This window comes from Nomascus leucogenys, chromosome 4 (assembly GCF_006542625.1).
Source record: "Nomascus leucogenys isolate Asia chromosome 4, Asia_NLE_v1, whole genome shotgun sequence".
Taxonomy (NCBI): Eukaryota; Metazoa; Chordata; class Mammalia; order Primates; family Hylobatidae; genus Nomascus; species Nomascus leucogenys.
The window spans coordinates 64,511,786-64,525,406 of record NC_044384.1 but is presented as its reverse complement, the minus strand read 5'-3'; the positions used below and the strand labels follow the sequence as shown (position 1 = coordinate 64,525,406).

The window sequence follows — 13,621 nt, the reverse complement described above, 5'->3', positions numbered from 1 at the left end:
CTTGCCACAAGTAGAGGGGTGTTGGGGGAAATGCATAACTATGTGAGATGATAGATATGCTTATTTGTTCCACTATAATAACCATTTTACTATATATGTATCTTATGTTGTATGCCTTAAATATACATACAATTTATTTTAAAAATTAGAAAATATTTAATATTTTATTTTTAATTTTTGTGGGTACATAGTATGTATATATATTTGTGGGGTACATGAGATGTTTTGATACAGGCATGCAATCTGTAATAATCACATCATGGAAAACAGGAAATCCATCCTTTAAGCATTATCATTGGTGTTACAATTCAACTATACTTTATTTAAAAATGTACAATCAAATTATTTTGACTATAGTCACCCTGTTGTGCTATCAAATACTATGTCTTATTCACTCTATTTTTTTTGTGCCCATAAAAATATTTCTTAAATATCTTGGTTAGTCGGTTAGATCTTAAGATATTGTGAGATGACCCGGACTTACTTCTTTCACTTACAAATCAGTGAGCCCTCTCCGCTCTTTAAAATCAGGGTAAATTTCGATGGAAAGCTTTATAGACTGGGGAGGACAGAGTAGCTGAGTTGCTGAAAAATGGGCGACTTCTCTTATCAAGCATTAATTCAGATCTTCTCTATTAACATGACTTGAAGACACCACCAACTTGATTTTATTTTCTTTCCAAAAAGAAAAAAAAAAAAATACTGCAGTCCCTAGCCAATAAATAACTCAGGTGAAGGTCAGGAACACCCCCTCCCTCCTTTCTCACAGGGGATGTCTGGGAGGGGAGAGGGGTCTGGAGAGGCCAGGCCATCATCTAAGTGGGAATAAAGGGCTAAAGCTATTGGCATTGGCAGCTGTCTCCAGGCGTCGTCCGCGGAGCCTGACCCTGCGCCAGGACTGAGGAGGCTGTGCCCATCTAACTGTCCTGAAGTACTGCGGTGGCCCCCTCCCCCGCGGCTGGGAGGGCAGGCAGGACGAGGTTGGCTTTCCTCGCACGGTCTCTGGGCGTGGGCCCCCGCCGCAGCTCCGCGGAGCCTCGGTGTCTCCTGCAACAGGGGGCGGGGGGAACCGCGGCGAGCAGCCCTGGGCTGCGGCTTCCTCCCCACGCCCGAGTCTCCTGCGCACCGCCGCCGAGGACGCGCGCCGGAGGCTAGTCCCCACGCCGCGGCGCGCCCGGGCTCCCTGCTGATCCCAGGTAACTTTTCCGCCTCTCGGAGTGGGGGACTGCGAGGGGGTCTCGGCTTTACACGGTGCGGAGGAAGAGCTCGAGGCCTGGGGCGAGGCGCGCGGGACTGTGGGGCTGACGCGTGGCTCCGGCGCCGCGCGGTCTCCCGAATCCCGAGCCCCGCGCCCGGCGCGGCCGGGGTCCCTAACCGCCCTCCCGCTCGCCGGGACCCACAGCGGGCCGAGCCTGCGCGCCGCGCCCCCCGCCCGCTCCGCCCGCCGCGCTGCAGCAGTGGCTGGGCCGGCGCGCAGAGCCTGAGCCCCGGCCTCCGGCCTGGGGGCCTCCCTGGGATCCCTGGCCGAGGGGGCGACTCGGTCCCAGCGTCCCTTCTCCGCCAATTTTCGCAAATCCCCCGCCCGGGGCGCCATGTTTTAAGTTGCCCCTCGGGCTGGGGGCGAGCGCGGGCCGGCCCCTCCCCCGGGGAGGTGCGGGGGACAGGGGGCGACACTGCGGCGCCGCCCGGGCGGGTGGCGGCTGGCGGGCCGCGGGAGGGGCCCTGCGCTCAGCGCGCGGCGGTGACGGGCTCGTCCTGGGTGCAGGCGCGGTCGGGCGGGCGCAGCGCGGGGCCGATAAGGTGCGCTCTGCACAAAGCATCCCCGCTGGGCAGGGGGGCCGGCCGCTTTTATATAACTTGCCTCCTTCCCCGAACTGGGGCAGCGGCCCCCGGCCGGTGGGGGAGGAGGAGGGAGCGTCCAAACGGGGTTGCCCTGGGCGTGGGCACCTGCCGGGGCCCCTCGCCTCTGGCACCCGGGCGCGGGAGCACGGGCGGGCCGGGGGCGCCTGGGTCGGCCTGCCGTGGCCAGGGGGCTCGGGGCGGCGCGACTCACCTGGCGCCCTCGGGGCCGCGATTCTCCTCGGGAGGTATCTGCGAAGGCGGCTCTGCAGCGGTGGGGGTGGGGAGGCTAGGGCTTCGGACCGCTGGAGTTGGGGTCTCAGCCAGTTCCTGGCGGGTGTTTCCTGGCTGCTGCCGCAGGAGCTTGCTTTTTCGGGTTTCCCCTCTAATCTCGCCCGACTTCTTTCCCTTCCCCCCCCACGCCCGCCAAGTTCATGGCTTCTGCAATGCGGTGGGTGTGGTTACCTAGTAAATTGTAACTGTGGTCCCTTGCAATGAGAGTATTCTTTTCAATTTTCTTTTTATATTACGGATCTGAAGTTTCCTAGGGTTTTTCCTTTAGTTGCAGTCCAGGGTTAAAGTTGGTAGAGATTGTTGCGGAACAGAACAAATAGAATGATAAAGGAAACATGTGGCATTAATTACTCTTGGAGGTTGGGCTGGGAGGTCCTGAGAGGGCCGGGCAGTCCTGCTAATGCAGTGCTTCCATTGCGTGTTTAAGTTGTTTCAGCTTTTTTACATTAGTCTTGCGGAATTGCTTTTGCAGATATCCTGCCTGTCCTTTTTGTTGAAGCGGGGTGGGGAGTGGGGCGCAGTGAGAATTTTAGGCTCTCTGAGGTGGCCAGGTGTGCTGGAGTTTCTCATGGTAGCATTAAGTTCTATAGTACAGGAAGCGTCATACGAAGTGCTTAAAAACATTGTTCTTGAAATTTACCTTGATTTTTAAAGTCTCAAGGAAACAAAAATGATAAAATTCCACTTATGTCTGTGAGCCATGGACGTAGTCCCAATTACAGCAAATTAAGCAGAAAAGCCCTATTAAGAAAAGAGAGCAGCACATCAAGCTCCATTGAACTCTGGGGACTGAGAGGTGATTTCTGTCTTGGCTCAGAGTCAGTGTTTAAAAAATGCATGTTAATTTTCGTATCAAACTTTAAAAACTTTAGTTGGAGTAACAAAATTAATGTGAGAGGGAATAAATACTAAATTGGAGAAGCGTGACTTCAATTTGTTAATTTGCAAGGCATTGATAGCTGAATGCTTAATACTGTCTCATTTGCATTATGGTTTTCTGGTGGTTTAGAAAAGCAAAATATCAGACGCACAACTTACTGCATCAAGTTTATTTAGTTAATACACTTTAGCCAAAATAAGTTTTTCAAAACAGAACATGTTTTGTGAATAATTCATCCATAACAAGAAGAGTAGCCAGTTTAATTTGTAAACCCCTTTTAGGTGAAGGATGCAGGAGCTATAGGTCAAATGTCAGTGTCTCAATGAAATATTACATTTAATTTTTAAGACATTTCTTCTGCATGAATGCGATTTAGGTTAAAAGCAATTTTTAATCAATTCATGTACAGTGCTTGGACTTTGGCCAACTTTGTGTTGAAATAAAAGATCAGGATTTTTTTTTAACTTGATCGGATGCAATTTTATTTATAATTGTTTTTTAAAAACTGGTTGGTCAAATGCATTAAGGGGCCACCTAGGTAGAAGAGAGGCAACTATCCATGTACTGAGAGATGTGATGCTGTTATCTTGTGAATCTTTTCTGGAGTTATATAGTATATTAGATTAAGTGTGGCAGGAACTTGCTGTAAAAGTATTTTTTTCCGTGTTGTATGATGTGCATTCATCTTTTAAGTTAGTGCTTTCCCTAAAATTCACAAATTAGAATTCATGTCCTCTCCAGTAAAATAGAACTCCAAGAGTAGACTGAAGAATAAATGTTTCCTTTCTGTGAGAATTTGACTATATATAATGAAGAGAGAGACTTTTTTTTTTTTTGAGATGGAGTCCTACTGTGTCACCCAGGCTGGAGTGCAATAGCACAGTCTCCGCTCACTGCAACCTCTGACTCCTGGGTTCAAGCAATTCTTTTGCCTCAGCCTCCCGAGTAGCTGGGATAACAGGTGACCACCACCACACCCGGCTAGTTTTTGTTTGTTTGTTTTTTGTTTTTGTTTTTAGTTTTTTTTTGTTTAGAGACGGAGTCTCGCTCTGTCGCCCCAGGCTGGAGTGCAGTGGCGCGATCTCTGCTCACTGCAAGCTCCACCTCCCGGGTTCACGCCATTCACCTGCCTCAGCCTCCCAGTAGCTGGGACTACAGGCGGCCGCCACCACACCTGGTTAATTTTTTTGTATTTTTAGTAGAGAAGGGGTTTCACCGTGTTAGCCAGGATGGTCTCAATCTCCTGACCTCTTGATCCGCCCACCTCGGCCCCCCAAAGTGCTGGGATTACAGGCATGAGCCACTGCGCCCGGCCGAGAGAGGGTTATTGAGTAATCTACCCTGGCCATCTTTAATTCCCATAGTCTCCCCTAAGTACCCCATCAGTTTTCCATGGAATATAGACTCACCATTGAAACCTATGAATCAAATTTATCTTTAGCACCACTTCATTTAGAGAGATCCTTAATCGTGCAATTGCTGCATCTATTTCTTTCAAAAGGCTAGCTAGCTGCTGATTTGTTGGGAATTCATCAGGCACTCAGCCCAGGAGGGTTCTGCTGTTATTTGATTTGCCTTGGCTGTGAGGAATTCTGTGCTCAGAAGCAAGGACTGGAGCAGTGAAGTCATTGTCCTGCCTGGTGTTGTGACATCACTATGGCTCAAAGGAAACAAGGGTGGGGCAGGCAAAACCAGACCATCTGAAGCATCTTGCTGGCTTTAAAACTTTGCCTAATCAATCAATGAGACTCCTTTCTCAAGTTGAACTGCATTGCGAGGTATTGTTTGCAGAATTAGAAGGTATAAATGAATGTAGACTGCATGGGAAAATGTGTCTCCAAGAGTAAGGAAGGAGACGTTTGCTTTTTTTTGTTTTTTTGTGAAATAGTAGAAAGCACTGAGTATTCCTTTTGTAGAGAAAAATACTGTAATTTTTTAGAAGGGCCATTTACAAAATTAAAGAACAAGAAAAATGAGTATATTTTTATTTATACATTAAGTCAACATATTTCTTACTGTTCTTTGTACTAAAACAGCATTCTTTTTAAATTCTTGATTTAGGTTATTAGTAATGGCTCTTAAAAAAAGTATGTGGTCTCTCTAAAGATGCAATTTACTTATTGGGTAGGCAATGTTCTCATTTATTTTTAAGTGATGTGATTGCAGTTGGCAATAGGAAAAAATGGAAAAAGGTATTTCATAAGTGTAGAAGATATCTGCAGTGATTTGGAGTAATTGATTTCCATTTCCATTTTTGTTTTATGTAGTAATTATTTTATAATTTAGCATTTTAATCCTAATTTAGAATTCTAGTGCAGAGATGATCAGAGACATATTTCACCCAAATTAGTGTTAATAAATGATAAGACTGAAATTCAGAAACAATAAAGTACATTTCATGTTTTCCTTTATGAATTTATAGTAATATCAGCATAAAATAATGAAGAACCACAGAATGGCTGCAGATGTTCCTTGTCTTTTCCATACCTCCTTGCTAAGATGACTGACATTTTTCATGTGAGTGTATTATGTATGTAGGAGCTCTGGGCAGTTCTTTCTTAACTATGTAGCAATTCCAGAGCACGGTTTCAAAGCATAAAGAAGAAACAAACTGGGAAAAATGGCACAAGTAGAGAAGTTGAAATTAGATGTCAGAACTGCAGATTACTTGGTTGAAATGTCTTTGGTGTTGCATTTTTAGTCCTTGCGATGATTGGTTAAATTGCATACTTCGGAATGGTAAGCTTCTATTAGCACCAAACCCCTAATTCTTTTGTAATTTGCAGTACAGAGAAAAAGCTGACAGCTTAATTTTTAGATTGCTGACATTTTGATACGTTGTTCTTATAACCCTGCCTTACAAACCAAAAACAGAGAGAGAGAGAAAGCAGAAAGGTCTTCATTAGACCTAGAAAACAAATGCAATATTTAACCTGCCTTGAGTATATATTTTTCTCTCCAGTTATATTGGGTGGGTGCTTGATGAGGATAGGGAGTTATTTCTCTTGAGGTTTCTTTCCCAAACCAAGTAGAGGTCTAGACATTTAAAGCATTCAGTAAATACTTACGGAACTATATAAAAAATGGGGCCATTTGTAACTTAAGCTTTACTACCAAAAAAAAAAAAAATCTTGGAGAAGGCTTAAAAAACACTGCTGCTTTATTTAAAAATGAGAATTACCAGACTCATGTATGTAGTCATTATTTTTAATGGCGTGGTCCTTTTCATAACAAGGTTGTTACCTCTGTCTATAGCTCAAATTGGTAGATCCTAGAGGTTTTGCCATATCAGGGAAGAGAATTCTGCAGGTACCAAGAGAAAAGAAGAATGGGTTCTTTGAGGCAAGAACTGCAGGGTGTCGGTTTCCTTTCCTTCCAGCTCTAATTGGTGTCATGGAGGACATCAGTGTGGAGGGTGTCCTCTGAAGAGGGGAGGGATCAAATGGGAGGGTGACAAAAGCTGAAAAGGATTAGTGCTGAGAGGTGATATTGATCTCCTAGCGTTGAACTAAAGAGAGGAAAACTATTTTGTTTTAGCTCTCTCTTCTTTGGTCATTTTTGGACATGCCTGTGTTTACATTCTCAAATAGCGAGTTTCTTTGTATTTGATTCAAGCCCCAAATTTCATCATTTCTAAAAGAAAGTTATTTTTTCACGTTTAACATCTCTGAAATTGGGATATATCTTACATGGCTCTCAGCCATGTGGCAGAGAAAAAGCTGGCAACTTAATTCATTGATTGTGAATATGCATCAAAAATTGGACATTGGATGTTAGTGGATTGGAGAAAATCCTGGAGACAGTAATGGAGCACTCTTAAGTGATACATTTCTAGTGCTTGTGGTGACCCAAGATGATATTGTGTGGAAAAGCATAGACAGCAGTAACTCTTAGTTGACATGCAATTTGGAAGAGTTGGATTCTGAATATGTAAGAACTTTTGGGAACACCTTGGCCAGTCTATTTTGTTTATATTTTCTTTATGCATTGAATAACTCAATCAATTTGAGTTCTTTAGATAAGAAGAAAATGAAAATTCCAGTTTCTAAAAATATGTGAGTCATAGCTTAATTGGCAGAGTGCTATACAACATAATGTTATCTCTTACAATCAGTGTCATGAATCTTATGAAATATGGTTTATCATTTGGCTATGCAATTTTTTGAAATGTACTTTATAATATGTAGTGCTTATTTTACACTGTCCATTCTGTGTATCAGTGATTGTTTTTCTATGTATTATTGATTGTTTCCTATAAAAGGATATGTGCATCCTTTTATAGGGAAAATCTATTGAAAATTCTTCATTTCCCATTTTGACTTTCCATTTTGGCCTTGGGAAGATGACTGGATTTTGATAGAGAACCTCAATTAGTCATTGAGAAGACATTCCAGATAGGACATTCCAGAAGTCAAGAGACCTGCCTTTAGCTGGAATATAGCCTGTATGATGGGGAGTGATGGGAGATGCATCTAAGGAGGGAGTGTGAGGCCTGATTGTGGAAGATTTTTGGATATGAGACTAAGGGATATTTTGGGCTTTGCTAGGTAGTGGGGAGTTATTGAAAGTGGTTGAGTAGGTAAGAAGAATATTTTTTCTGGTGATAAGTGTAGGATGAGTTGGAAGAATAGGAATCTGGAGACAGATGGTCTTTAGTTAATGGAGTTATCCAAAATTTTGCAGAAATTGAATGTGATGTTTTTTTCTCTCAATGATTGATATTTTGGCAATTCATTCCATCTTTTTGTGGGAGTATTTAACTGAGGATTAAATACTACTTTTGGATTGTTTAAGGTGGAAAATGAGATATACGAAATATGGGAAGATTTTCCTTATCCTTTCAATGAATATATCTCAGTTATTTGAGATATTAAAAATAATACATTCTCACTTTAAAATATATTCTAACAATACTGAAAAACCAAAAAAAGAAATCTTATTATCTACCTTTCTGAATGTATTACGTATCAGAGTAGAATAGGACACACCTGGGTTGGGCTCTCGGCCTTGCTGTTTAATAACTATGTGACATGGTTCTTTAAACTTCTTAGAGCCTGTTTGCTCATTTATAAAATGGGCATAATGCTTATATCTGAAGGATATGAAGATTAAATGATGTAATACATGCAAACACTGAACACAGTATCTGGTATATCACAAGTGCTTTGTAAATAGCAGTAGCATCATTTTGTACATATACAGACTCATACATAGGTTACATAATATTTTACATGAATAGACTTCTGTCTTAAATACTTCTATGTAACTGTTTTTTGTTTGTTCGTTTTTTGAGAACAGAGTCTCACTCTGTTGCCCAGGCTGGAGTGCAGTGGCGCGATATCAGCTCACGGCAACCTCTGCCTCCCGGGTTCAAGTGAGCCTTCCAGGTTCAAGCAACTCTCCTGCCTCAGCCTCCCAAGTAGCTGGGATTATAGGTGCCCGCCACCCTGCCCAGCTATTTTTTTTTTTTAATTTTTCGCAGAAATGGGGTTTCACCACGTTGGCCAGGCTGGTGTCAAACTACTGACCTCAAGTGATCTGCCTGCCTCGGCCTCCCAAAGTGCTGGGATTACAGGTGTGAGCCACCGAGCCCGGCCAAATTTTTTTTTTTTTAAATGTAACAGTATGTCTTGGAGAAGCTTTTTCATGCATGCAAATCTATACCCACATCATTATTTTTAATGGTAAATAAATATTTTCCTTTGGTCTTGTGCAATATTGGTAAAGGATCATTACCTTAATGATGGTGTTGATGTGAAGCCTTGTCATCCAGCCCCTCTGCCTCCTTCCACTTGCTGCCTACAGCTCATGACTCTCTTCTGATATACACAGCAGGAGGCTTGTGGTAAAACAGGATATTTAAAAAAATTAAAATCTCTGATTATTATTATGTATATCTCAACGTTGTGTGTGAATATTGAGTTCTAACAAAGTAAAACTAGCAAATTTTCACCATATATTTCCTGACTTTTTTAAATTCAGATTTTAATGTCATCTCTTCATAGAGGGCCGAGCTCACCCAGCAAAGCCTAACCTGAGTTCCTGGGTGCCCATCATCCTCCCATGTGCCTCTCGGGACAGCAGATGCAGCAGTCTGGACCTGACTAGACTCTCCAGAGTCAAAACATCCAGGGTCTGAGATAGTTTAGTAGGTGTAGGGGGTCACTGGGCTCCCTGAGATGGAAAATATTAAGCTTCCTTTGATCTCTCTCTGAGTTCCCAATCCTTCCTTCATCCTCAGCAATAGAATGGTAATAAATGTCATATTCCATTCACAGATTTTATGCCACTTCTCCAGCGATGTGGGCTGCTCTGTTATGTTATTCACAATCCCATGATTTTGACTGATCTTGGATTTACCTGGAATCCAGTCTTCATTCACCAATTTGAGGAGAATAGCTTTGTGATTCTGAAGGTGGTGCTAGCTGGAATGGTGCACCCAGGCTTCTGTGAGATGATGGCATCAGGGCATCTAGAGGTCTCAGGCTGGCCCTGACAGTTGCATATTTCTAAGTAATTTGTACCTAGAGTTACTAACATCCCAGAGATATAGGGAGTTTTGGGTAGTTTCATTACAGAGAATTATTCTTGATGAATTTTGGTGTGTTTTATACCATTTTGTGCTATTCAGTGACAACTTTTACTAACTTTAGAAGGAATATGCCTACTGGCTAAGTATAAGACTTGGAAAATAGAGATTGACTAGGTTGTCTGCTCAAGAAGTCTGGAAAACTTTTCCTCTGAATTCTTGAAATGAGAGCAGTAATTCACTGGGGGAAGTGAATATAACTGGGGGGAGTTATATTGTAGAACAGGGGTCCCCAACCTTTTTGGCACCAAGGACCTCCATTTTGCTTGCCTCCTGGTATGTGGCCCTGTCCTTGGCACAGAGGTTGGGGTTTCATGGAAGACAATTTTTCCATGGAGGGGGATTGTGGGGGATGGTTTCAGGAAGAAACTGTTCCACTTCACATCATCAGATTCTCAGAAGGAATGCACAACCTAGATCCCTCACATGTGCAGTTCACATTCTCACTCCTGGGAGAATCAAATGCCACTTCTGATCCAACAGGAGGTGGAGATCAGGTGGTAATGCTTGCTCACCCACCGCTCACCACCACTGTCCTTGGCCCAGCGGTGGGGAATCCTTGTTGCAGAATAAAGAAAATACAAAGAGCTAGAGAAGATACAGATGGAAACATCTGCTAACCTTGAGCTAGGTAACTGTGGGAGTACTCTATTTCTCTAGGCAAGGTTCCCCAGAGTGAACAGATGACGATGCTGCCTACCTCCAGGTTGAAATGAGATCTGTTTGAAGACATCTAGAACCAGTCTAATGAGAGTATACACATAGTACATGTTTTCTCATTTCAGTAGTATATGCTGTTGTCCTCTTTGCTTGTTTTTAGGGACACGTGTTAGTAATTGTAAGATCCAAAGATGACCCTCAAGATGAGTATAGAATTTTGTGACATTCCACCACAAAACCCGTAATCCAAAAGATGGCCCTCAATGAGAATGCAGAATTTTTTGAGTATGAAACTCCAGGTAACAGTAGAGGTTTGCAAAGAATGAGACACAGTGGTTTTCAAATTTTCACATACAACAGGATTACCTGATGAGTTTGTTAAAAAGGAATTTTGGGGGACCAATCCTCGGATTATCATCTAATAGATTTGGAGTTGGATCCAGACCTCCTTATGTCCTGACAAGTACTTTGGTGAAATCTGATCCAGGTGGTCCCAGGACCACATTTTGAGACACACTGTCTTAACGACTTTTGTCTTAATGACTTTACAGCTTCTTCACTATTGTCAAATAAGCATTTAACCTGGAAAGAAGATACAATATAAATAAATAGTCCTAATGTTGGAGAGAATGTTTAGCATAGAGCAAAGAAACCTGGCCTTGGACTCAGAATGCTTGGGTTTCTTTTTTTTTTTTTTTTTGAGACAGAGTCTCGCTCTGTCGCCCAGGCTGGAGTGCAGTGGCGCAATCTCGGTTCACTGCAAGCTCCACCTCCTGGGTTCACGCCATTCTCCTGCCTCAGCCTCCCAAGGAGCTGGGACTACAGGCGCCCGCCACCATGCCTGGCTAATTTTTTTGTATTTTTAGTGGAGACGGGGTTTCACCGTGTTAGCCAGGCTGGTCTCAATCTCCTGACCTCGTGATCCGCCCGTCTCAGCCTCCCAAAGTCCTGGGATTACAGGCATGAGCCATGGTGCCCGGCCTTGGGTTTCTTTATGGCTGGTCCGTCACTTGTAACTTCTGTGGCCCTAGGAAATTATGTAAAATTTAAAATGTTAAGGAAGTAGGATAAAAGGTTAGTTTTCTTATCTATTAAATAGGGATAATGATAATTATGTAGCAGAATGGTCAGAATGGTTGAGTAAGAATCTAAGTGAAAGTACGTAGCTCTTAATACGTCTTCAGTTGGGGTTAATTTTCTTGCTTTGTGATTGGTAATAGAGTAAAATGGCCTTGAAGAAGAGATGCTTCTATGAGTAAATGTGATCCTGCTGGTCAAAATCATACTGAGCTATGTGGGTCCTACAGATACTTTTAAGATATTATGAAGTTCTGCACTTATATATGTGAAACTTGAGATGATTAAAAGCTTTCTTTACAAATGTTGCTATGTTTAGTGACATTCATATCAATGGTAAATGGTCAGACTACATTATAATTTATTAGCATTTTTTCCTATGCTCATATCCGAGAAGGACACACACACTCACATAATCTACGTAGGGGGACAACAAAACAAAAGTCACTGTATATCACATTTGAATTGCATCAGTTTCTTAGACTCCGGAGATAAATTTAAGAAGGAACTTCAGTCTTTGGAGGTGTAGTTGCCATTCAGCCTCAAGGTCTTAAGCTTTTCTGACAGTGTGGCCGTGTCTTGGTGCAAAGAGGCAGCAAGCCCGATAAATTATGTAACCATTTTCAGACATTGGGTTGGCTTTTTTCCCCCTCATTGAACCTTCCCCAGTTGTCATCAAAAATTGCGATTTTGGAGTTACCTCTAAGAGCGTTTTCACATTAAGACAAAACATGTGAAAAGATCTTTGACAAAGGGTAGAATATACATATATTAATAAATTAAATTTCATTTCTTTTTTTTTGCCCACTCAGTGTCCAGTAAAATGTTCCTCTAAAACATTTACTGGCTTTATTGACTTACCATCATACCTGTTATTTCTCCATGCTCTTATTTAAGAGTTGGATTCCAACTTGATCTCCTTGCCTGAGTCTTCTCCTGACTAGAACTGTAAAGCATTTTATTTGGTCATATTAGAGTGTGTAAGGGCCTTTGTGCTGCTCAGATCAAGGACAGTCCCCTAGGTGCCTTATCTCAGTGAATGCTTTATTGACCCCCAAGATGAATCCAGGTCTTCTCTACTCAGACCGGCTTCTGAATGATCTCTTCTCCAAATATTCTAGTTCAAGCACCTCCCAGAATAAAGAACCAAGCAAAATTAAACCAACCCATCTTTTGACCTGGTTTCCTCCTTAAGCTTATTGCCAGTGTTTCTTCCCAGCTGCTTGGTTGTCAGACGCATGTCTTTGAAATTAAGATTTGTCCAGGCGGGATACTCATTTGGCACCAATGATAGTTAAAAGACTCATCAAAGTACTGAGATACACACTGAAAGTAAAAAGATGAGACTGATGTCATGTGCCAAAATGTGACTCTTTGAGCCTTTGTAAAGTTTTGTTCGTTTCTCTGTTCTTTTATCTGTTTGTTTATTCCACAAATACTTATGGAATACTTGTTATGAACCTGGCACCGTGCTCAGTGCTGGGGTTACAGTGGTGAACAAATCAGGTTTTACTCCCCTGGAAACTGTATTTTAAACAAGGGGATGAGTAGTAAACAAGATTTCAAATACCAGTGAACACTGAGCAGAATCAGAGCCCAGAGACTTGGCGCGTGGAGTGCTCCTATAGATACTATCATTTAGGGGATGTTTAACATTTTACCAAGTCTTTCTTTTTGTTTGCACCCCTTCTCTGCAAGTGTGGTGTCAATTCTAGATTGTAAGCGGAACCAGGCAGGGACCATGTCTAATCATCTTTGTGTCTTTGAGCCTGGTACAGTGCCTCACACACGGCAGGCCCTAGTTAACTGCTAAACAGATAGTTCTTACTCTTACCACTCTTTTTTCTTGTACCTTGCCTTTCCTTGTAATAGTGTTTTGACTTAAAATACATTCTCTTCTTTCTCTTGTAAGCTCAGTTTCTTCTACTGCTCCACTGAGATGTGGACTCACCTCAAGCTAATGAAGCTGAAACTTCAGGACTTCTTCCTTACAGAATCATGTTCCAAAGTTTGCACCAAAGTTTGACTTTTATAATCTTTTTCTTTCTTCCTTTTTTTTTTTTTTTTGAGACAGGGTCTTGTTCTGTTGTACAGGCTGGAGTGCAGTGGCAGCATGATCTTGGCTCACTGCAACCTCTACCTCCCAGGTTCAAGTGATTCTTGTGCCTCAGCCTCCTGAGTAGCTGGGATTACAGACATGCACCACCACACCTGGCTAATTTTTGTATTATTAGTAGAGACGGGGTTTTACCATGTTGGCCAGGCTGGTCTTGAACTCCTGG

The 13,621-nt window shown here is 42.6% G+C and overlaps 1 protein-coding gene across 22 annotated transcripts in view; it reads left to right on the top strand.

Annotated features, from left to right (window-relative positions):
* Window positions 1-13,621, top strand: part of EPB41L3 (erythrocyte membrane protein band 4.1 like 3) — a 240,164-nt gene that overhangs the window by 85,144 nt on the left and 141,399 nt on the right. For 3 of the 22 annotated variants that reach the window (XM_003262059.3, XM_030810725.1, XM_030810710.1), the window contains exon 1: window positions 215-1,196. The exons of the other annotated variants lie outside the window; for them this stretch is intronic. The gene's annotated coding sequence lies outside the window, so the exon portion shown is untranslated. Of the gene's footprint in view, window positions 1-214; window positions 1,197-13,621 lie in introns of those variants that run through there. 22 annotated transcript variants of the gene reach the window in all.